The sequence below is a fragment of the Loxodonta africana genome, chromosome 22 (genome assembly GCF_030014295.1).
Source record: "Loxodonta africana isolate mLoxAfr1 chromosome 22, mLoxAfr1.hap2, whole genome shotgun sequence".
NCBI classification, from domain to species: Eukaryota; Metazoa; Chordata; class Mammalia; order Proboscidea; family Elephantidae; genus Loxodonta; species Loxodonta africana.
The window spans coordinates 12,101,498-12,127,062 of record NC_087363.1 but is presented as its reverse complement, the minus strand read 5'-3'; the positions used below and the strand labels follow the sequence as shown (position 1 = coordinate 12,127,062).

At 38.6% G+C, this 25,565-nt stretch overlaps 1 long non-coding RNA gene across 3 annotated transcripts in view; it reads right to left on the bottom strand.

Moving 5' to 3' along the window:
• Positions 1 to 425: 425 nt before the first annotated feature.
• The window catches only part of LOC111750578 (uncharacterized), a 37,376-nt gene continuing 12,236 nt past the window's right edge, over positions 426 to 25,565 (bottom strand). For 2 of the 3 annotated variants that reach the window (XR_002785665.2, XR_010318963.1), the window contains 5 exons: positions 20,150 to 22,116; positions 9,552 to 9,623; positions 8,150 to 8,278; positions 7,701 to 7,930; positions 426 to 6,061 (listed from right to left, as the gene is read on the bottom strand). This is a non-coding gene — a long non-coding RNA (uncharacterized LOC111750578). The remainder of the gene's footprint in view (positions 6,062 to 7,700; positions 7,931 to 8,149; positions 8,279 to 9,551; positions 9,624 to 20,149; positions 22,117 to 25,565) is intronic. The other variant, XR_002785663.2, reaches the window with a different exon arrangement.

Below are 25,565 nucleotides of genomic sequence, written 5' to 3'. Positions count from 1 at the left end.
TAAATAAATAAATCTTTATTCAAGCTGAGATTTTCTTGTATGGTGTATGGTTAGGAGGCCAGGTGGTGCAGCATTTAAGCGCTCAGCTGCTAACCCAAAAGTCAGCAGTTTAAACCCTCCAGCTGCTCCACTGGCAAAAGATGTAGCAATCTGCTTCCGTAAAGACTACAGCCTTGGAAACCCTACAGGGCAGTTCTGCTCTGTCCTACACGGTTCCTATGGGTCAGAGTCAACTCGACGGCAGTAGGTTTGCTTATTTTTGGTTTTTGTCATTCTCCCTAAGCACCTACAACTATGACAACACATTATATTGTATATATGTCAGAATTGGCCCCAGTAGATAAAAACAAAGGATCAATGAATGCTTTAACGAATTGTGTTTTTAGTTCCACTCATCAGATGAACTGTTACTGACATTACCATTTAGCAACATGGAGAACCAGACACATCCAACCAAAGTAGGGAAAACTAAGAGCTCTGAAACCAGGATCTTTCTGTGATAACCAAAATCTAACATACTTCTAATATTTCTTTAGTAAAAAATTATATAAGGGGAAGGAACAAGTTATGCTTGTATCTAGGTTTGCAGGTTATATAGTTTCTTTAATATCTTGATTTGCTGAGAAACAATACGTGTTAAATCTTTGAAAATCAGAGGTAATTTTTTCCAACAGCTCATTATGTATTTGCGTATTAAATGTTATCACAATTTACTTCTTAAATAGAACTGAAAATGGTATGTACAGAATCCATTATAAGAACAACCAATTCAAACTCACCTAAAAAGTCTAACGATTTCTGTTCTGTCATAACATATTTCTGTCTTACCTATGATTCTTTTTCGTCTAGTTATTTCCAAAGAAGGCTGTACTACTGTCACAGAACCCTTTCTGTTCTGAGGACTTAAGAATTCACCTCTTGCAGAGCCAAATGTCTAACACTTACATGTGGACTTCTAAAGACTGAACACTGTTCTTAGCTCTTAAGGTCTGTTATTAAGACACGGCTGCTCAGAAAGCCAGCTCCTAGTATTTTTAAATGATTTGGCTCACTGTATGTTTAGTAACTTAGCTCTTAATCATTTTAACTGTGGGACTTTTCCTCTTCCAGGAAAATAAATAATAAAACACTCCTGATTAACAGCTTAATCCAAGAAGCATATAACTTTCATGGATGCTCATGTCTCTTTGAAGGGTACTTAGTATTTGTAAATCATTCGGTCTCTGTTTAATAACTACAACATTGGTGTCCTAAATAAAACACAAGCCTAGCTACGGTAATATGGGACGTATGCATTAGCCAATGAATGGCTACTGCTTTCCTCGTTTATTTTCATTTCAGAAAATGATTCCTCAAGAAAGCCTACAAATCACTCTCTTGTACAGAGCTCTATCTTTGTAAGAGACGGAAGGGCTACCTTCGGTTTACATACTACATGCTAAACACTTTCCGTGTGATGCCTTATTTCATCCCGCAGCGACCCTACAAGGCAAGGTCAGCGAGGCTAAAGAGCCTGCTGAAGGTCACGCAGCAAACACACAGCTGTTTGTTATCAGAAGTTATTCTCTAACTCCAAACCCCATGTTCTTGCCGTTATACCATGTTGTGTACCCACGTCCACTGAGGCTATACCTATCAGAGTGAAAATATCCAACTGATAGTTTCACCCTGTGATTCTTCTTTACCCTGTTATTTTTGCCTTCCGAGGAGGGTGAGGGAGAAGAAGAGATTTTTATGTTAGTCCATTATCACAAATCTTTATCACTGGAGAACTAGTCTGTAAAATGAACTCTGCCTCCCCTAACAATGCTAACCCACCCTTTTGTTGTCATTCTCAGAGATCAGTGTTCTTCATGTTGTATCACCACTTCTTTTCAATTAACTAAGGTCATATTCTTGCCTGGACTTTCAGCTCCCATATGAATGGCTTCAATTATCCAACGTGTTTCTCAATGAACATCCAATTCCCTGGGACAAAATAGCTAAAGTTCCTCAATGTCACTCCAGATCATTTTGTGAAAAGATTCAAGGACTATTCCTTTTCAGTGAACTGCCTAGGGAATATATATGTTTTCAATGCTGGGAAATTTTGCAAATTTTCTTTCTTTCTAAAGACATTGGAAATTTAAAGTAAATTTTAACCCTAAAAGACTAAGGGGAGAAAAAGCCAAACCAAACCATACAACACCCTCCCAGATTATATTTTTAACAAAAATATATCTTATGTATTTAAAGTATTTGGTAGGATTATAAGCAAGCTTGCTTTAATGTATTATGTGAAATCATAATTAGCAATTTGAATTAATCTATAATTTATTGTTTTTAAAAATATTCATTTTTTTAAATTAAGGCAAAAGTTATATACAGTGAAATACACATATTTTAATAGAACAATGGATGAGTTTTGACAAATGTGCACACACATAAAATCAAGATCCTAAACAAGTTATAGAATCTTTGGGTCACCCCAGAAAGTTCTCCAGTTCCCCCTTGCAGTCAAGTTCCACCACTTCCACAGGCAACTCAAGTTCTGGTTTCTACCATCATAACTTAGTTTTGTCTGTTCTTGAAATTTATGTAAATGGAATTACACACTATGTAATCTTTTGTGACTGGCTTCTTTCAACTGTTTACGAGATTCATCCATGCTGTTGTGTATATCAGAAGTTATCCTTTTTATTGCTGAATAGTATTCTACTGTACAAATAAATGCCCAATAATTCATTTATTTATTCTGCTATTAATGGACATTTGTGCTATTTTGATTTGGGACCTTTATGAGTAAAACGACTACGAGTATTTGTGTAGAAAATTTTTCTGGATATATACTTTCATTTTTTTCTTGGGTAAATAGAAGAAAATTGTTGGGTCATAGGATATATGGTTAACAGTAAAACACACTGTTTTCAAAAGCGGTTGTACCATCTTACACTCCCATTAACTGCGTGTAAGAGTTGCAATTGCTCTACATCCTCATTTACCACAGATGTCTTAATTTGTAACTATTGGAGTGTATATAAAGAGGTTTCTCATTCTGGGTTATTTTGAATTTTCAGGATTAATGATATGGCTTTAAATTCACTGACTGACCTCTTATTTAGCTAATCCCATTCAGAATATTTTAAATTTCAGTCATTGCACTTTTCAGTTCTAAAATTTCCGTTTGGCTATTTTTTACAGTTACCATTTCTTAGGTGATATTTCTTATCTGTTTATGCACCATGTCCATATTTTCCTTTAAATCCTTGAACAATGTAAGAATAACTCTGCTAGTTCCAATATCTGTGTCATGTTGGCATCTGTTTCCAGTTTTCTTGATGGGTATCATGGATTGAATTGTGTCCCCCCAAAAATATGTGTCAACTTGGTTAAGTCATGATTCCCAGTATTGTGTAGTTGTCCTCCATTTTGTGATTGTAATTTTATGTTGAGAGGATTAGGGTGGGATTGTAACACCACCCTTACTCAGGTCACCTCCCTAATCCAAGGTAAAGGGAGTTTCCCTGGGGTGTGGCCTAGCACCACCTTTTATGTCTCAAGAGATAAAAGGAAAGGGAAGCAAGCAGAGAGTTGGGGACCTCATACCACCAAGAAGGCAGCACCAGGGGCAGAGCGTGTCCTTTGAACATGGGGTCCCTACGCCTGAGAAGCTCTTCAACCAGGGGAAGATTGAGGACAAGGACCTCCCTCCAGAGTCAACAGAGAGAGAAAGCCTTCCCCCTGTAGCCGATGTCCTGAATCTGGGCTTGTAACCTACTAGACTGTGAGAAAATAAATTTCTCTTTGTTAAAGCCATCCACTGTGGTATTTCTGTTATGGCAGCACTGGATGACTAACACAATGAGGGATCACATCTTCCTGTTTCTTCACATATATCGTAAATTACAAGATGTCTGGTAACCTGTGAAGTATTTTCATACCTCACAGTATTGAGTATTGGTCTTGCAGTCAGTGAAATTACTGGCAGGGAAGACCCACTCAACTCTCTCAGACTTGCTTTTATACTGTTAGAGTGGATCTAATTAAGTTTTACTCTCAGTTCTAGAACATGACCATCATTCTATATTCTGGTTCTTATTCCTCTATTTCTATAGGGTCTATATGAGTCAGAATTGCCTTGATGGCTATGGGTTTGGGGTTTTTTTGGTTTATTCCTAAAGTGTGGCTTTTCCATTGTCTCATCTGAGTTCTTGAGCTTTTCAGTAAGATCTTTACACTTTGGCTAGGCCAGGATTCCATGTCTCAGTGCTAAACGACTTCTGGTATGTCTGTTAAGCATTTAGCCCTGCAGAAGCCATTCTCTGCTAGGTCTCATAGAGTACTACTTTGTGTATGCATTGTCCAGCTTTTAGCTAATGACATACAGTGAGGCCCATGGTTCCCCCTTCTGGGTCCCACTGTGTACAACTTTCTCCTATCTAGTACCCTGACTCTCAAATTTCAGCCACATCAGCAGCTCTGAAGTTCAAACTAAAATGGACACCTCAGTTCAGTGAGACCACTGCTTTCTGCTGTGTGGCCTCATCCTCCCTTTGTGGCTATTAGGAGATCTTGAGTGCTTTCCTCTTGTCAAGAATCACATATAATGCCAGCTTTCCATTTTCCAAGGACTCAAAACAGTTACCTTATTCACTTTGGAGCCCTGGTGGTGTAGTGGTTAAGAGCTATGGCTGTTAATCAAAAGGTCGGCAGTTCAAATCCACTAGCTGCTCCTTGGAAACCCAATAGGGCAATTCTACTCTGTCCTACAGGGTTGTTACAAATCAAAATTAACTTAAAGGCAACAGGTTTGGTTTGGGTTTATCTACTATATCCAGTTTTATAACCGTTTACTGTGGTATGATAAGTCCAGTACCAGTTACTCTGTCATGGCCGGGGCTGAAATTGACATTTGCTCTCAACATTAAATTGGTAAACTAAGCAGAAAAACGACACATGCTGCTCAAGTGAAATTCTAATCAAGATAACAAATATTAAAACAGATTTAGGAGTTTTTTATAGAACATCTTTAAGCCACAGAGAAAACCAATCAGGATTAGCCACGTAGGTTGTAATTTCTAAGCTACATAAAAAGGATGTTTGTAACATATCTGTATTTCCTAATAAACAAAAGTATCTGCTATAGCAGTAAGTGATTCACTGCCTGTGACAGAGAGCTTTGGAATCTTAATTCTTCATACACAACCTCATTTTTTCATAATATGGAAGAGGAAGAGCCATTAGAAAAACTTATGTCATGTGCATTAAGTTTATGGATATATGCTTGAATTAACAACATATTTGGCCAAGATTCAAAATGACTTCATGATTTCTGAAGCTCAATTCAGTTAGAACTTGAGGTCACGCAAAGGAATCAGGTCTAAGAGCTAACATAAATATAGATTTCTTCTCCATACTCTTTCAGGTACTAATTAATTTTGTTTGGAGTGTTTTTCCCTTCATAGTCCATATCCTCTCCCCCAGTGAAATTATCTCCACTGAAGAAAGTTTTCATTAGCATCAATTTACTGGAGATACCCAAATCAACTTCCCAAGGTCAAACTTCCTCATGAGTTTAAATATCCACCTGGATATCACCTTGAACTTAACACCTCCAAAGCAGAATTCCTTCTCTTCCCACCAAAATGTATACCTCCCTCTGTATCTCCACTCTGGTTGACCATCCACCTGGTCACCTTGACGTGAATTTATATTCCTCCTCTCATTTACCCTTTCCCCCATCTGGGCCATCACCAAGTCCCACTAATTCTCTCCCTTGACTGATTATGAAGTTTGTCCTCTCATTTCAATCCCTTCTCTTGCCCAAACCTTCTTCACCACTCACCTAATCTGTTTCCACAGTCTTCTAACTCCAACCTGGCTTCACTCCAATCTGTTCACAACAACACAGCTGCTGAGTAATTTAAAATGCCAATATGATCACATCCCTCCCTGGTTTGAAACCTACCAAATACTTTCAAACATCTCCAGGATAAAGTCCACACCAGGCAGTTCTAAAGGGTGGGGCATTGCCCAGTGGCTGTACCAGAAGCTGGTGGAATAAGCCTCAGGATGATAACCACTGTTTAAATTAAAGAGAAAGCATCTAGTTATTGTCACAGCCAGTCATTACCTATGCTTGTTTTTGTGAAATATGGCTGGACTAGTTTTCAGATTTAAATAATCTGAAACACCCATATACATTGAGTTATATGTTTTAAAAAACTAAAAAAAAAAAAAAAACATCCAGGGACAAAGGGTGTTGTGTTTTTGTTTTGTTTCTTCCCCTATCTCATAATGATTCTTTGAAAAGTAATTTTGATTTTTCAATAATTGTTTTAAAATATATTCTGTTTTTACCAGCAGTTTAAGAGCTTAGATCTGCCCAACTGCGTATCTTCAGTAATTCTGACCTTTACAAATCATCTTCCATGTATTCATGAATTGACGCCCACTTTATAAAGGAGAAAGCCGGGGACTGGATTGCCCCACTGCACCGGTTAATGACATAGATCTAGCTCTAGTGGTCACATGAAGACCTCGGGGTGGGCACACAACATCAGGATAGACGCTTTGTCCAATGTCCACAAGAGATGCTCAGGAAATATTTCAATCGCTGAAGCTGCTAATACTATTAAGTTTAGTTACTATTTGGTGAGTATTTACTATACATGAAGCAGCATGCTATGTGTTTTTTGTGTTGTCTCATTCAGTCCTCAGGATGACCCTTTGCGGTGGCTGTCACAGCTTTGTAATACAGAGGAGACAGCCTAAAGCTGGAGAAGAAAGAGAAGCACAGCCCAACTCTAGTGAGAAGGCCCAGGTTCTAGTCTTGTCTGTGACATTACTTCCCTTCCCCTCTCTCAGCTTCCTGGTTTATAAAACAAGAGATTAAGACCAGACTGTCTGTAATGCTGTTTCCAGCTTCAGTACTCCAGGAGTTGAATCAAAATGGTATTAGCTTCAGTTTGTGAGGAAAACAAAGATCATACTTTATAATAAAATATCTATTAAAAAGTCATTTTTTAGCAAAGCAAACATTCTCAAAGGAGACGAAGAGGTTTAAATCAAAGCAGTCCACGGTAACTAGAAGTACATGGACTGTGTCCTCCTCACTGGCGTTTTTTAACCAAGAAGCTCTAGCAATTGCTACAAGGTCCTTCTTTTTATTTTTTAGTCTTATTGGAATGAAAATTAATAATAATTCATTCCTAATATTAAAGTTATAATTCTTTTCTACAATTTAGAAAATGTAACAAAATTGCAACACTATTCCCAAAGTACATAAAAACAAACAAACCATATGCTCAGATAGCTGAGCATTCACAAATGGATTTTACGGCCACTTACATTAACTCAAAATATTTACCTAAGAAGAAAATCAAAGCTGGTTTCTGTACCTATCTCATTAAAATTCAAATTAATTTTCACAATAGGATTGTCACGATTATGTAGAAACTGGCAAGTCCCTACCAGTGACAAGGAGTTCTGGTGGCACAACTGGTTAAGCGCTCAGCTACTAATGGAAAGGTTGGCGGTTCGAACCCACCCAGTGGCTCCACAGGGGAAAGACCTCGTGATCTGCTTCTGTAAAGATTACAGCCAAGAAAACCCTACGGGGCAGTTCTATTCCGTCACCTGGGGTTGCAATGAGTTGAAATCAACTGGATGGCGCCTAACAACAAGTGCCAGTGACACCTTCTATATTTTACACATAATACCTTTGAGCTGATCAAAGAGGTGTCGCCGGGAGGCATCCGCATTACAGAAGTCACTGCATTTTGGAGGTATCCCTGGAAGGGCTTAAATGCTCTGTCTGTCTTCACCCAACTGGTATCTGAACAGAAGTGCCAGCAGAGACCTCGATGGTTGGTCCCTGAAAATGCTGTTTCCTGGCCCAGCAAGAAAATGCTGTATACACTTAGGAAATGCTGTATATTCCACTCTAGTTCTGAAAGTAAATAAATGAAAAGAAATGCTATTTTACCTGGGCGTAGACTACCACTGCTTCACCCCTGCCTTTTTCTTTTCTTCAGAGATACCAATTAACTGTCTCCCAGACATTCCTGTTGTCACTGAGTCAGTTTCCACTCATGGTAACCCCGTGTGTGTCAGAGCACTACTGTGGTCCATAGATTTTTCAATGGGCGATTTTTCAGAAGTAGCTCACCAGGCCTTTCTTCCGAGGTGCCTCTGGGTGGATTTGACCTCTAACCTTTCTATTAGCACCTGAGCATGTTTATTGTTCGCACCACCTTTGGTTAGCAGCGGAATTCTTAACCATTGTGCCACCAGGGCTCTGCAAGACATTAGTAAACAGTTAATCCATGATTATGATGCATTCATAATTTAGTTATTTAGAACATTATGTTAAAAAATAGATTTAAAGTCATGAGTCCATTTTCTTATCTCCACTCCATTTTATTTTTTCTCTTCTTTTCCTGGTCTCCTTTCTCTCCTCCACTTCTAACACAAACCCACACTCGCATACTTAATTCTTGGTCCAAGACAGAAAGAGTCATGAGTGCAAATGCGAGTCCATATACTTCATTCAGGAAACAACTCAAAGCTCTTATAACCCATTGACAGCAAAATTATATGAAATTAGTGACATCTACTTCAGTCTGCATTAACCTCCTTATAACAGGCTGCCTCTTTTATCTTCAATTCTCAATTTGCTTTAGGAAATCTTTTATTTCTTCCTTATCTATGGCTCCTACTTTCCCACAGACTTTTTAAAAAATATGTTTGGTGGCTGATACGATCAGTGCACTTACTCTGCAATTAAAGTTTCTTTTGATATTGAGGTCAGCACATTTAGAGAGGAAATAAAATAACTTAGGCTAGTTACCAAACTTTAAGTCAATAGAGAAGAAAGAGTTTAATCTACTGGGGTTGGGTTTCACAATCATACAGAGAAGGACTTGATTCTGTTCTAAAATCTATCAAATCAAAATTTCAAAATGCCTCCAAAATTGTTAGTTCACTTATCCAACAAATATTTAGCAAATACTTTTAGTGTGCCAGACAAAGGTTTGGGTGTTGGGTTGCAGATATAAACTATTTAGACCTTTTCCTTGCCTTGGAGAGCTTCCATTCTAGCAGAGAAGACAGGTATGAACTCCACCTTTAGGTGTGTATTGATCTGATTACAACTGTTATATCTGCCATATGGGAGACATAGGGAGATGATCTAGCCAAGTGATCTACTTCTGAAAATCAACCACTGAAAACCCTATGGAACACAGTCCTACTGACACACATGGGGTCACCATGAGTCAGAATCAACAGGATGGGAACTGGTAGGAAATACAGAATCCGTAATCTGCTAATTAGAATTTTTACAGATAGCAAGTTTTTAAAAGTTATTGGTCTGGTTCCTCCTGTTATTCATGTGATACTGTAATTTCTCATCAATCTCAATTTTTTTTTTTCACATATAAAGCATAAATAAAATTTGAACCTGTCAGGTGCTTAAAACACATTAAGCAAGCAAACGCTTCAAGCAGTCTCAAGCCCTTTAGTAACTTAATAAAAGAACAATAAATAGTTTATCAATACACAGTTCTTACCTAGCCATTAAAAAAGATCTTGAGAATGCATGCCAGGGCAGTCAACACAGTTATTCTGGTTTCAGTTACTTTCTGCAAGGGAAAGTAAGAAGTTCCTATTTCTTCAACAATATTTGATCACTCAAGCTTCTACTGATTCTATTGAAACAAGCTTTTTCCCCTACTAATCCAACTCAAAAAAAAAAAAAAAAAACCTTTTTTTTTAATCCATCTCTGCAAGGTTTTATTCAATTTTACATTATACAATTAAACCATAAATACAGCTTGAAAGTGAAGTGATGGTACATCTTTTAGAAAAAGTATGTTCATGTGAATTATAGCAACAGGCTGTGCAGTCTGTATGGCATGGTCAGTGGAGTCTTCCATCCCAGCTTCTTACCTCCAAGGTGCGAAGAAAAAGGAAAAAAGAAACAAACACACACCCTAGATTGCCTACAACACAGCCTTTTGGCGAAGCAATGACACTGATATGAAAGGGATTCAACCACGGAGCTGAAGAATATGCATATGCAAGTAATAACTTAAGTTTTTAAAACATATAGAGCCCAAAGCCAAGATCAAATAGCATAATCAATTTTCCCAAAAGCATTTTAGAGTGTTTCCTTAATGTTTACATGTGATGACAGTTGTGTGGCAGTGTCTTTTTGAACAGCCTACGAAGGAGAAGAAGCCCTGGTGGTGCAATGGCTAAGTACTCTGCTGCTAACTGAAAGTTCATTGGTTCAAACCCACCAGCTGCTTCACATCAGAAAGATGTGGCATCTGTTTCCATAAAGATTTACAGCCTTGATGTCTGGGGTCTTAAACGCTAGCAAGCGGCCATCTAAGATGCATCAATTGGTCTCAACCCACCTGGAGCAAAGAAGAACGAAGAACTCCAAACACACAAGGTAATTATGAGCCCAAGAGACAGAAAAGACCACATAAATCAGAGACAACATCAGCCTGAGACCAGAAGAACTAGATGGTGCCCGGCTACAACCGATGACTGCTCTGACAGGGAACACAACAGAGAACCCCTGAGGGACCAGGTGAGCAGTGGAATGCAGATCCCAAATTCTCGTGAAAAGACCAGACTTAGTGGTTTGACTGAGACTAGAAGGACCCTGGAGGTCATGGTCCCCAGACCTGCTGTTAGCCCAAGACAGGAACCATTCCCAAAGCCAACTCTTCAGACAGGGGTTGGGCTGGACAATGGGATAGGAAATGATACTGGAGAAGAGTGAGATTCTTAGATCAAGTAGACACATGAGACTATGTTGGTATCTCCTGTCTGGAGGGGAGACAGGAGGGCAGAGGGGGTCAGAAGCTGGCCGAATGGACGTGAAAAGAGAGAGTGGAGGGAAGGAGTGTGCTGTCTCATTGGGGGAGAGCAATTCGGAGTATATAGCAAGGTAAATTTTTGTATGAGAGACTGACTTGATTTGTAAACTTTCACTGAAAGCACAATAAAAATTAAAAAAAAAAAAAAAAGACTTACAGCCTTAGAAACTCTGTGGAGCAGTTCTACTCTGTCCCATAGGGTCACTACGAGTTGGAATCGACTTTTTACTAAGTTGGAATTGGTTTTTTACTAAGGAGGAAACATTACTATTTGCTGAGTCAGCTACTGCAGTTTTCTCTGTTGTCCCATAGCCAGAAAAAAAGACGTGAGAAAAAACTGAAAAATGAGAGACAGGCCAATTTAATGCATGTGATAACGAGCTGAGTCAGCGCAAGTCTGTAAGAAATTTGGGATTCTAGAAGAAGAAAGAGGCTTAAAGGGTACCAGTGGTATATGGTGGTGTAAGAAAAAAGAGAGGAAGGTGGTAAAAGAGTTTATGTTATGAAGGAACTCTCCCTCTTTTTGTCAAAAAATAAAAAAGTCTACATTCATGACTTAGAAATGTTTTATGATTATTTAGGATAACAGAATTATGATTTTTTAAATACTGTACCATGTTTAAGCAGAAACCAGGGAGACTTGATTTCATATGGTGACAGTAATATTGAAAACACTAATACAACTATACCATCTTTAAGCTGACACACACACCATAGTAGTAATACTCCCCTGAGAACACAATACCTCAAGCTCAATTTGTGTTACTTCCATATTGTACAGCTTTCCTTGGTCCTGACTATTCTCCCTTCTATCTCAAATATTCATTGGGCCTATCTATTTTTATGCCTGCTCAGTTTAAACAGTCCCAGAAGCTGTAGCTACAGCACTATCCAATAGAACTTTCTGCAATGATGCAAATGTTCTGGATCCACATTGCCCAGTACAGCAGCCACTAGATACATGTGACTATTGATCATTTTGAAACACAGTAGTATGACTGAGGAACTGAATTTTTTATTTAGTTTTAATTAATTTAAATTTAAATATACACATGTGGCTAGTGGTTATCATACCGGACAGTGAAGCAAGCCTCAGGAGTGCTACTCCTTCATTTATTTCATTAGCATTCTGCATGTCTTCTTTATAGTATCTGGCACATTTCCAATTATATAGTATTAATAATTATTTGTTTAATGTTCATCTTTCGCATTGAACTACCAAGGTCTTAAGGGTAGTGAGAAGGCCTGTCCTGATCCCACCAGGGGAGTCCATGCCTGATGGACTCTTTGTGCCTACACAAAGAGCTATTGACTGAGTGTCTTATCACTTAATTAAAACTTTTCATTAGTTCACACATGATATTAGATATTAAATTTTTTTTTTTATTAGATATTAACCTACTGGTTATACGAATAGCAAAGGTTGATGTAGGAAAATTGGAAGGCTGGCTGTGTACAACGTATGGATATACTGGAAAAGTCCAAAAAATGTTACCAAAAAATTACTAAAATCATTGGGGAAATGTGTTTGCCACAGATTTTTCATAGACACAAGCACACAGGTGAGCACACATGCACATGTGCATACATGTACCCATACACTGACACACACTAAACACAGTTGCTTTCAGGTAGGAATCTTCTATTTTTGCTCTAACATCCACTCTGGCTGGGAAAATGATGACACTTCTCCCCAAAAGACAAATTTAAACACAAAACAAATGCACAATTTAGCTCAGGATGGCATAGCTGACATAAAGAAGCTATCTAAAGAAGCTATCCCTACCCAGGATAAATGACACATTTTTTATATTAGCCTAGTACAGTATGCCTCAATGTGTCTGTCAGTTTGTCGTACTGTGGGGGTTGTGCATTGCTGTGATGTTAGAAGCTATCCCACCGGTATTCAGATACCAGTAGGGTCACCCATGGAGGACAGGTTTCAGCTGAGCTTCCAGACTAGGAGTGACTAGGAAGAAGGACCTGGCGGTCTACTTCTGAAAAAAATTAGCCAGTGAAAACCTTATGAATAGCAGCAGAACATTGTCTGATATAGTCCAGAAGATGAGCCCCTCAAGCTGGAAGGCACTCAAAAGATAACTGGGGAAGAGCTGCCTCCTCAAAGTAGAGTCAGCCTTAATGGCATGGATGGAGTCAAGCTTTAGGGACCTTCAATGGCCAATGTGATATGCCTCAAAATGAGAAGAAACAGCTGCAAATATCCATTAATAATCAGAACATGGAATGTATGAAGTATGAATCTAGGAAAATTAGAAATCATCAAAAATGAAATGGAACACATAAACATTGATATCCTAGGCATTAGTGAGCTGAAATGGTTTAGTACTGGCCATTTTGAATCAGACAATCATAGGGTCTACTATGCCGGGAATGACAACGTGAAGAGGAATAGCATTGTATTCATCGTCAAAAAGAACATTTCATGATCTATCCTGAAATACAACACTGTCAGTGATAGGATAATATCCATACGCCTACTAAGAAGACCAGTTAATGTGACTATTATTCAGATTTACACACCAACCACTAACACCCAAGAAGAAACTGAAGATTTTTATCAGCTTCTGCAGTTTGAAATTGATCAAACACGGAATCAGGATGCATTCATAATTACTAGTGACTGGAATGTGAAAGTTGGAAACAAAGAAGAAGGACAGGTAGTTGGAAAATATGGCCTTGGTGATAGAAATGATGTCAGAGATCCCATAATAGAATTTTGCAAGACTTATAACTTCTTCATTGCAAACACTTTTTTTCACCAACATAAATGGCAACTATACACATGGACCTCACCACATAGAATACACAGGAATCAAATCAACTACATCTGTGGAAAGAGACAATGAAAAGGCTCAATATCATCAGTCAGAACAAGGCCAGGGGCCGATTGTGGAACAGACCATCAATTGTTCATATGCAAATCAAGTTGAAACTCAAGAAAATTAGAATAAGTCCATGAGAGCCAAAGTACAACCTTGAGTATATCCCACCTGAATTAAGATGTGTTCAACACTAATGACCGAAGACCAGACAAATTATGGAATGACATTAAGGACATCATACATGAAGAAAGCAAGAGGTCATTAAAAAGACAGGAAAGAAAGAAAAGACCAAAATGGATGTCAGAAGACACCCTGAAACTTGCTGTCGAATGTCAAGCAACTAAAGCAAAAAGATGAAATGATGAAGCAAAAGAACTGAACAGAAGATTTCAAAGGGCAGCTTGAAAAGACAAAGTAAAGTATTATAATGACAGCTGGAGATAGAAAACCAAAAGGGAAGAACACGCTCTGCATTTCTCAAGCTGAAAGAACTTAAGAAAAAATTTAAGCCTCGAGTTGCAATACTGAAGGATTCTATGGGGGAAAATATTAAATGGCTCAGGAAGCATCAAAAGAAGATGGAAGGAATACAGAGTCATTACCAAAAAGAAATAGTCAATGTTCAACCATTTCAAGAGGTAGCATATGATTATGAACCCATGGTACTGAAGAAAGAAGTCCAGGCTGCTCTGAAGGCATTGACAAAAAACAAGGCTCCAGGAGTTGATGGAATATCAATTGAGATGTTTCATCAAACAGATGTAGCACTGGAAGTGCTCACTTGTCTATGTCAGGAAATTTGGAAGACAGCTACCTGGCCAACCGACTGGGAGAGATCCATATTTATGCCTACTCCCAAGAAAGATGATCCAACCAAGTGTGGAAATTATTGAACAATATCATTAATATCACATGCAAGCAAAATTTTGCTGAAGATCATTCAAAAGTGACTGCAGCAGTATATCAACAGGGAACTGCCAGAAATTCAGCCGGATTCAGAAGAGGACGTGGAACCAGGGATACGATTGCTGATATCATGTCAGATGGATCTTGGCTGAAAGCACAGAATACCAGAAGGATGTTTACCAGTGTTTTGTTGTCTATGCAAAGGCATTTGACTGTGTGGATCCTAACAAACTATGGATAACACTGCGAAGAACGGGAATTCCAGAACACCTAATTGTGCTCATGAGGAACCTGTACATACATCAAGAGGCTGTTGTTTGGACAGAACAAGGGGATACTGCATGGTTTAACGTCAGGAAAGGTGTGAGTCAGAGTTGTATCCTTTCACCATACCTAAAAAAAAATTTTTTTTTTTTTTTTTTATTCAATCTGTATGCTGACCAAATAATCCGAGAAGCTGGACTATGTGAGGGAAATCAAGGTATGTAAATTGAATAATGTGTATGTGTTGTATAAATTCATAGATTAATGATTAAGATAATTAGTGTTTCAAACATATAAGGAGACAGCTCAGTGCATCAATGTTTTTAAATAATGAACCAATACAGGGGACTATGATTATAAAAAACCACAGTATTGACTGGAACCAGCTGATTTCTGTGAAGAGTGGTCGAAAAGCATACAGTTATAACTTTTGTGTAAACTTTCTTCTTCTGGCTGTGAGCCTATTTTTTTCGGAAACATTCTGCCTAGTAGGTAAAACTTAAAAACTAAAACCTCAGCACACACGTGCCACTTCCAGTTCTCTTCTCTTAATAAGTCTAAACCCATCGTCCTGCAGTTGATTCCAACCCATGGTAACCCTATAGGACAGAGTAGAACTACCCCATAGGGTTTCAAAGGCTGTAATCTCTATGGAAGCAGACTGCCACATCTTTCTCCTGTGGGGTGGCTGGTTTGGGTTCAACCACTGACCTTTTGGTTAGCAACTGAGTGTCTAACATGGTGCCACCAGGGGTCCTTCAGTCTCGTCTAAAACTGAACCAATTGCCGTCAAGTCAATTTCGATTCCTAGAGACCCTAAAAGGCCGAGTAGAACTGCCCCATGGGGTTTCCAAGACTGTAATTTTTAAGGAGGCAGACTGCCACATCTTTGTTCTGTGGGACAGCTGGGGGGTTCCAACTGCCCACATCTTGGTTAGCAGGGGAATGCTTAACCTTTGTACCACCAGGGCTCCTACAGTAGGTCTAGAGACATTTAACCATTTGGTAATTAAATTTGAAGGAATTTCTGCCAAGTCCTATTATCATTCAAGAGTAATTTAAACAAAGAAAGTATCTGTCGAAAGTACAGAACAACCTACACAGATCTAACGTGTCAAACTAATATGATGAAATTATGCTACTATTAAGGTAATTTCAAGATGAGCGTGACATTTTGCTTTTTTGTCTTCTTCCAGAAAACGAAAAATGTCTTTGAATATTGGTAGTAATGCCTGCTCCTCAGCCACAAGGACCATGTGAGTAATGCAGAGATCATGAATCTGGGCCTCAGAACCTAGGCTAGGAAGCCCATTTCATTATCACAAAATACCCTGAAGAAAGACCCGACACAGATTCATAAAAATGAAGCTCTAACAGGAAGGAGAATATAACTTGCCGCAAGCACTACAAATTGTGTAAGTGGTACACATCCTCGACCCTCGGAGAACAGCTCCTTTGCCTTCTCTAAAACTGGTCTTGCAGAGTCTGACTTTTGTCTTTGGCTGTACAGTGATAAAGAGTCCATTTAATCCCCACAGCTGTGAAAATGAGAGCATGTTACTGCTATGGGGAGAACTGCTAAAGGTTAATTGGGTTTTAGATACTTATCCCTAATTGTTCAAGATTTTATCCTAATATCAATTTCTCCATTAACGCACAGGCCCCCTGAGGCCATAAGGAATAGATTTCATTCTAAATTTACATCTATCCCTCCACCCGAAAAGGGAATGGTTTTCCCAGATAATTCTCACAATCAGAATCCAACTCCTTAGATGAAATAGGTCAAATTAATCATACCTTCCCTAAATTATTGCTTTCGGTCAGTGAATGATTGAAATATTTATCTAGTTAATCCAAATACTATAGATACTCAATGTAGATAATTTTGGACATTAATTAAATACAAAAATACTTAACATGGAATCTTTCTCAGGAAACTACATTTTAATATTAAAACTTCGACCTAAGAAGCTAGAGATATTTCCTCTTCCGATAACTCAAAAATTGAATACCTGAGTGTCTTAGTTATCTAATGCTAAATACCATAACAGAAATACCACAAGTGGATGGCTTTAACAAAGAGAAATTTATTTTCTCACAGTTTAGTAGGTTACAAGCCTAAATTCATGGCACTGGCTCCAGGGGAAGGCTTTCTCTCTCTGTGGGCTCTGGAGGAAGGTCCTTGTCCTCAATCTTTCCCTGGTTGAGGAGCTTCTCAGGTGCAGGGACACCATGTCCAAAGGACGCGCTCTGCTCCTGGTGCTACTTTCTTGGTGGTATGAGGTCCCCAACTCTCTGCTTGCTTCCCTTTCCTTTTATCTCTAGAGAGATCAAAGGTGGTACAGGCTGCACTCCAGGGAGACTCCCTTTACCTTGGATCAGGGAGGTGACCTGAGTAAAGGTGGTGTTACAACGCCACCCTAATCCTCCAACATAAAATTACAATCACAAAATGGAGGACCACCACACATGGCCTAGCCAAGTTGATATGCACATTTTTAAGGGGACATAATTCAATTCATGACAATTCAATTCTCAACCTGAGTAAGTTTGGCATGACATTTACTCCAGGATTCAGAAGAGATCATTAATGAAAAGCAAATTACCATAACTATTTTTAAATCATTATATAAGCACAATTTCATATGATTGGACAATAACTTAAAAGATAGTCCTATTTATTGCCATAATCGATCATCTAATAACTTTTAGAAAGCCATTTTTGAGAGATATGGATGGCACTGGGTTTGGTTTTTTTTTTTTCTGTTTTTTATGGATGTGCCTAGTTTCTGGAATACCTGGTATAGAAAAACTCTTAATTTATAAAACAAGTGAATTAAGGGAGATTGATTTGTACTTCAAGAGAATCCTCAGGTTGAAAAAAGAAACACATCTATCTAAATATTTCTTTAGTAGCAAGCATCTTTAGGCCTTTATATACTTGAATTTATACTACCTTTTGTTTAATACATAACCTTTCAGATATATAACAACTGCAGCAACAACAATAGTTAAAACTGGTAGAGCAATTCACATGGATCAGGAACCATATTAGGATCTGTATTTTTATTATCCCACTTAAGCCTCATAGCACTCCTAAAGGTTAAAAAAGGTTAGGGGCTATTTAATTACAAATGAGGACGCTGAGACTCAGGGCAACTTCTCAAGGTTGGACAACCTCATTGGAAGAAGAGGGTAAAGTTTAAAAAAGACTTAAGACCAGTGCTGCTGTGAATATCTGCATGCTTATGTACGTGTCAAAGTTTAATTGGCTGACTGCATGAGTAGTTTCCATCTTTTCAGACTTCTATTACAAATACAAACCAAATATCAATTATTATCAGTACCAGTTTCCAACCACCCTGGGCATGCTGGCCTGTTGAGGTGCAGACAGACTGATATTTCTTAGGCAATTTCATTCATCATAGGGCATCCACCAGAGGGTAGAAATCTGGCAAGGTCTTGTTCCAAGCATGACTAGAAACATTTATAAAGCTTTTATAAACCCTGACACAATCCCGAGAACTTATGGTCTCTTCCTAGTTCTACCCATGCCAGCAGGACGGCAACCACTTAAACAAGGAACCACACAGAACAGTTCCTGGCACTTGCTATTATGGCCATGGGCCTTGTTGCATCTTATGAAACTCCACAATTTATAACATCACCAAATAGTTCATGAACAGCACCTTGGCACTGCATGCCATACATGAACAATTCTGTATTACCCAAATATTCTAGTCTAGTCTAGATCTAGATTACCCAAATGTTCTAGTCTAGCCTAGTCTAGATCTAGATTACCCAAATGTTCTAGTTTAGTCTATCTCTAGCATACACAACCACTGACTAGATTAGGATCTTAGGCAATGGTAATGGCTCTAGAACTCTGGGTATGGCTTGTTCAGTAGTCCCGTGGAGACCAAAATCTTAGGTCAAAAAATGATTCTCAGAAAATGTGCCTGAAAGGGCCATAGCTGCACTGTCCAATATGGTAGCTGATAGCCACATGGCTATATACATTTATATTTAAAGAAAATTAAATTTAATCTAAAATTCTATTTCTCAGTCATACTAGCCACATTTCAAGTACTCAGTTAGCCACATATGGCTAGTGGCTATTATGCTGGATAGCACAAATATAGTTAGATTGGACAGCACTCACCTAGAGTATACATTTCATAACTTGTTATGTAGACCAGGGTTTAAATCAACAATAGCCAATGGGTTTTGGCTTATAAGCCAACACTGGTCAACTAGGATTGGCTTCCTGGAGTAGAAAAAAATGCAGTCCTTGAAATAATGATGTTTCTGGTGGATACAGAATTGGGGAGTGGTGGCCACACATGCCAAATAAGGCTCATAAGACCTCCTTTTAACATCAATATAAATTTGCCAAAATCCAAAACACGGGAGTATCATATCTCAAAAATTACATAAGGCTTTGCATGTGCCATTTCAAAATGAGCCATGAAAGAAGTGTTTTCCCCAGGTACTCAGAACTAGGAGTCTCTAGGTGGCACAAACAGTTAATGCTCTCGGCTAAGAACCAAAAGGTTACAGGTTCCAGTCCACCCAGAGGCACCTTGGAGAAAGGCCTGGTGATCACTTTCAGAAAATCAGCCGCTGAAAACCTATGCAGCAGAGTTCTATTCTGACTCGTATGAGGTTGCCATCAGTTGGAACTGATTCAATGGCGACCGTTTTTTGTTTGTTTTCTTTTTACTCAGAATTAAAGTCCTTAATATCATCTCTAACTACAATCTAGGTCTAGCCTAAGAAAGATCAAACTGCCTTCTTATCAGTTAACCCACAGAATACTCTACAAATCAACAGTACAGATATTACTAGAGGGTTTAAAAAAAAAAAAAAGTACAGATATTACTGGAGGGTTTAAAAAAACATGTAAATATCACTCTTTGTTTTTCTTTTTTTTTGCTAAGTAAACAACTGTGCCACTGTTAACATCTTCAATCTAGACTCCATATTCTTCGCTGACAGAACTCAATAGCCTAATCAGAGATTTTTTCCCCCTCACTTAGAAATCATTTTTGTATACTCTGACTCCAACAGACCTCTCATAAAACAAATAGAACTGTACACAACATATCAAACACAGCATCTGGTCTAAATTTCTAAATGACGAGCACATCCAGCACAACCTGCATTTGGAATTAGGCAGAGAATAAGCAATCAGGCCTCTAGCTATCATTAGCCATCATCTTCCCCAGACGCCGCCTGCCCTGCCAGCTGCTCCACCTTTACCTTCTGGAGACCTCTTGCTGATGTCATGACTAGCTTGTCAAATCAAATTCAGAAGTACACAGGCCTCTATGGCAACATGGCTCCTTCTGTGCTTTCATTCACCAGGAAGAAATGAACTCTTCTTAGTAGGCAGATCACTCATCATCTGCTGTAATTATAAACCATTGGAGCTACATTACTAAAATGAACTGGCACTGAAAACAGAGTCATTGGAATGTTTTCTGATGAAAAGTAGGTAAGGAAAGGAGGTAGGGACTAGAGGTCTTTCTTGTGCTTGCTTTCCAGCACACTCCTAGAGCTGTGAATGAGGACAAAGTCGTGTAGTTTATTTCAGCTATGACTGGGTGACCTCTCATTTTACATTGGCCTTCATGATTTGCCAGTCACAGTTGAGACTGGTGATTTAAAAAAAAAAAATTCACCGGAAACTTAAAGTGTGTATTCCTATCCCAAATCCCTAGAACAACGGGTCTTCCACCAGAGGCAATTTTATCCCTCAGGGCACATTTGGCAATGTCTGGAGACATTTTTGGTTATTATCACAAGGGGAAGGAGGTGGACTACTGGTATCTGGTGGGTAGAGGCCAGCATTGCAATGAAACATCCCACAATGCGCAAGACAGCCCCCGCAGCAAAGAACCAGCAGGTCTGAAACGTCAATACTGCCAAGGCTGAAAAACCATACCCTAGAGCTTCGTATTCTAACTGCTGCCTACTTGACTATTTAGGAACTTATAATTTGCATGGACATGAGCTACTTAAAAATAAAATCCTTCTGTCTGTTCACATATTTCAAACTTAACAAAGACACTGTTACCATTTAGAAGGTGATAAGATGCATATTTTCGTTAAAAATAATATTTTTCAACATAGGTTTTTTTGTATTTGTTCAACCTTTATCCATCTACTCTCCTTAATTAATAGGTTAATTTTATTTTTAATCTACCACCAGTACTTAAATATTGCTGTTACTGTCAAAAACACACATTAATTACAAAAAAGCAGAATGTGATTATCTTTGGAGTGCTAAGGCATTTCTGGAAAACCCTATGTCAAACACTGCTTTATAATTTGAGTTTTCAAAAAATTCTATAGAAACTATTGTTGTTAGGTGCTGTCAAGTCAGTTCTGACTCATAGTGACCCTGTGTACAACAGAATGAAATGCTGCCCGGCCCTGCATCATTCTCACAATTGTTGCTTTGTTTGGGCCCATTGTTGCAGCCACTGTGTCAATCCATCTCATTGAGGGTCTTTCCCTTTTTTGCTCACCCTCTACTTGATCAAGCATGATGTTCTTCTCTAGGGTCTGCTCCCTCCTGATAGCACGTCCAAAGTCTGTGAGGCTTGATCGCACCATCCATGAGACTTGATCTTACCTTCCTTGCTTCTAAGGAGCAGTCTGGTGTACTTCTTCCAAGACAGGTTTGTTCATTCTTCTGGCAGTCCATGGTATACTCAATACTTCTTTATCAACACCATGATCCAAAAGCATCAATTCTGTGATCTTCTTTATTCATTGTTCAGCTTTCACATACATATGAGGTGATTGAAAATACCATGGCTTGGGTCAACCACGCCTTAGTCCTCAAGGTGACATCTTTGCTTTTTAACACTTTAAAGAAGTCTTTTGCAGATCTGCCCAATGCAATACATTGTTTGATTTCTTGATTGCTGGATTGATTGGGTGTTGACTGTGGATCCAAGTAAAATGAAATCCTTGACAAAGTCAATCTTTTCCTCATTTATCACGATGGTGCTCGCTGGTCTAATTGTTAGGATTTTTGTTTTATGTTGAGGTGTTATCCATACTAAAGGCTGTAGTCTGATCTTCATCAGTAAGTGCTCCAAGTCCTCTTTACTTTCAGCAAGCAAGGTTGTGTCATCTGCATAACTCAGGTTGTTAATGAGTCTTCCAGCAATCCTGATGTCATGTTCTTCCTCATATAGTCTAGCTTCTGGAATTGCCTGCTCAACACACAGATTGAATAAGTATGGTAAAAAGATACAACCTTGATGCACACCTTTCCTGATTTTAAACCATGCATTATCCCCTTGTTTTATCTGAAAGACTACTTCTTGGTCTATGTACAGGTTCCTTATGAAAACAATTAAATGCCCTGGAATTCCCATTCTTTGCAGTTATCCACAATTTGTTATGATCCACACAGTCAAATGCCTTTGCATATGCAGTAAAACACGGGTAAACATCCTTCTGGTATTCTCTGTTTTCAGCCAGGATCCATCTGACAGCAGCAATGATATCCCTAGTTCCATGTCCTCTTCTGAAACCGGCTTGAATTTCTGGCAGTTCCCTGTCGATGTACTGCTGCAACTCTTTTTACATTATCTTCAGCAAAATTTTACTTGCATGTGATATTTGTTTGTGATATTAATGATATTGTTCGATAATTTCCACAATCTGTTGGATCTCCTTTCTTTGGAATGGGCAAAAATATGCATCTCTTTCAGTTGGTTGGTCAGGTATCTGTCTCCCAAATTTCTTGGCATAGACAAGTCAGTGTTTCCAGCGTTCTTGAAGGAAGAAGTCCAAGCTGCACTGTGGCACTGGTGAAAAATAAGGACCCAGGAATTGACAGTATACCAATTGAGATTTTTCAACAATTGGATGCTGTGCTGGAAGTACTCACTTGTCTATGCCAAGAAATTTGTAAGACAGCTACCTGTAGATACTATTACTGATTTAATAACAAAGATATCTTCCATAATATCTTAACAAGAGCAGAGTCCAAAACAGAGATGATGACATAAAGTAGAATCAACTGACATTGTGGTTAGCCCCCAACTCATGGTAACCTAATGAAATACCATCTGGTCCTGCTCTTTCTTCCTAGTCCATCTCAGTCTGGAAGCTCTGCTGAATCCTGCTCAGCATCACGGTAACACACAAGGCTCCACTGATAGACGGATGGTGGCTGCACATGAGGTGCACTGGCTGGGAATCTGAACCACCAATGCCTCATTCAACTAACATTAAGGCGGCCATTAATTATTACTGATACCCCTTGCCTTTGATAGAATGAAATTACAATTTGAGGGTTTGGTATCACCGTGGTCACGCAAGGGCATGGTGATGCATTTTGCTTTCTCTCACATGCACTACAGAAAAGGAAAAGCAAACACACAGTTGTTAACCCCTATGGCTTTTATTTGTCAATTCTTACCTTGTCACTTCAGCACCACTATCAGTCAGGAGCATACAGATTAGTACATAGGATGGCAATCTGTGTTTCTCAGCTTTTCCTACCATTAACTGCATGTTTAAAGACCCAACAAAATGACTTGCCCACCCGTTACAATTTTCTTTGTCCTAAGTCTTTATTAGCATAACCAATAAAAGAGAACGTCAAATATCACTGTTTTAATTGCAGAAGAAAATGCCTGTACTTTGAAGGTGGATTTGGCAATCTCAGTAAAAGCTGAATGCTACAATCTAAAATACAATTTAGGAAATAAATGACAACAGGTAAGATCGTCATCTCTTTCTAACACCCTGCCTTGGCCTCCTGATTTTCAAATCAACTATTTCATACAATTTTGGTCTTAACAGAGTAAGTAGAAACAACCCAAAACTGTCTCTATTTGGTTCAGAAGTACATGATGATCTGTGTGATATGGTATTCCTATCTTAAAAATATGAATTAAATGCTCCAAAATGAATCCCAAACTTCCCATAGGGAGAAGAAAAAAAATGGCTAATAGGTCAGGCTTGTGTTGGGATGGTATAGCAGAAACTGACAAAACATGTAAGGATGAAATAACCTTTTATTTAAATAAAAACTGCAAAGGGCTAGCCGCATTTTGAATCACTACAATATACAACCACAAAGTGTAAAAAAACAGAAACTACCATTTTGAATCATAGGAGCCAATCAACACACTCAACAGATATACAATTCTTTCTTAAAAAAAAAAAGACAAACTTATTCATTCCCCAAATACATACAAAGGTTTAGGAGAAACTCTAAGTGTGAGAGATGAACAAAGCTAGGAGGTATTTATGCATCAGCCAAAAGAAAACTCCCAGAACCATGTAAATAAAAATCTGTTGTCAGACGTCTGATTTTATGCTCAATGCCTTCCCCTCCTCCCACTCTGTGCAGCTCTTAAACACGTTCATCTTGCTCTAATTGCATAGTAATAGACGTGGCCTTCTAAGCAAAAACCTACTATTATTACAGCAAAGACAAATGAACACATAAGTTGCTAACACACACAACAGGCTCTTGGTACAATTTAAAAAGAAAAACAAAATGCCTGCAAAATAACATTTGATGTACACCAATCACCCAGCCTGTTCCTGGTGTCCTGCACTGAGTTCAACTGGATTCTACAACTTGAGATGAAATGGAATAAGAAATATCTACTCCAGTAGATTAAAAAATACAAAGCAGCGGTAAGTTCTGTGACTACCAGCCAACCATCCATGCTGGAGAGGCATCCATTGTGGGTGACATTCTCCAGTCCTTAGTAACATTTGAAAACGCCTTAAAGAAAAACAAAAACCCGAACTCATTGCCTTCAAGTCCATTCTGACCCATTGTGACCCTATAGAACAGAGTGGAACTGTCTCCATAGGGTTTCCAAGGAGTGGCTGGTGGATTCGAAATATTGACCTTTTGGTTACCATCCAAGTTCTTAACCACTGCACCACAAAGGCTCCTTAAATCATCCATAAAATACAATATACATGACTTTGTGTATACAACTCTTAAGGGTAATAATCTATACAGTCAGGTATAGTAAATAAAAAGCAGTACACGTGAAAAGCTTAATTTTATAGTAATTTATTACCATCAGTTACAGATAAACATGTAGAAAAATGGAAGAATTGAGAAAAAACAGACAGCAACTTTGAAGAGTCACACAAATGATTATATAGAACATATAAGTTAGTTATCCTCAGAGCATGTGGAGTGAAATTCTCACTAGTTAAATATTTCATTGATATGATTTTACAGAAGCAGTTTAATTATAACCAAACTAGCATTCGTTCCATGGGGATTCAAATGTCAGAAGTTGGGTATATCCTTCCTAGGCGAAACAATAAGTAGCTCTTGAGTGCTAACTATATATCAGGTGATGCTCTGAGTGCCTTACACACATTAACTCACCCACAGGTTACAGGCGAAGAAAGTGGGACTCAGAGCAAGTAAGTAACTTGACAAGAGTCACAGAGTGCCAGCATGTGGCAGAGCCAAGATTCCAGCCCAGGCACTGTGGCTCCAAAGACCATGCTCCTTGTTTTCCTCTGTCTCTGGAAGATTCTCTCCTTCCTCGCCTTGATGCTCTCATTACACTATCCCCTAGCTACCACAGCTGAGCGATGCTCTTAAGCCAGAGATCCATGATCATCATGTGCAAGCCATGCAGTTCTGAGGAAGCACCTTCTTGGC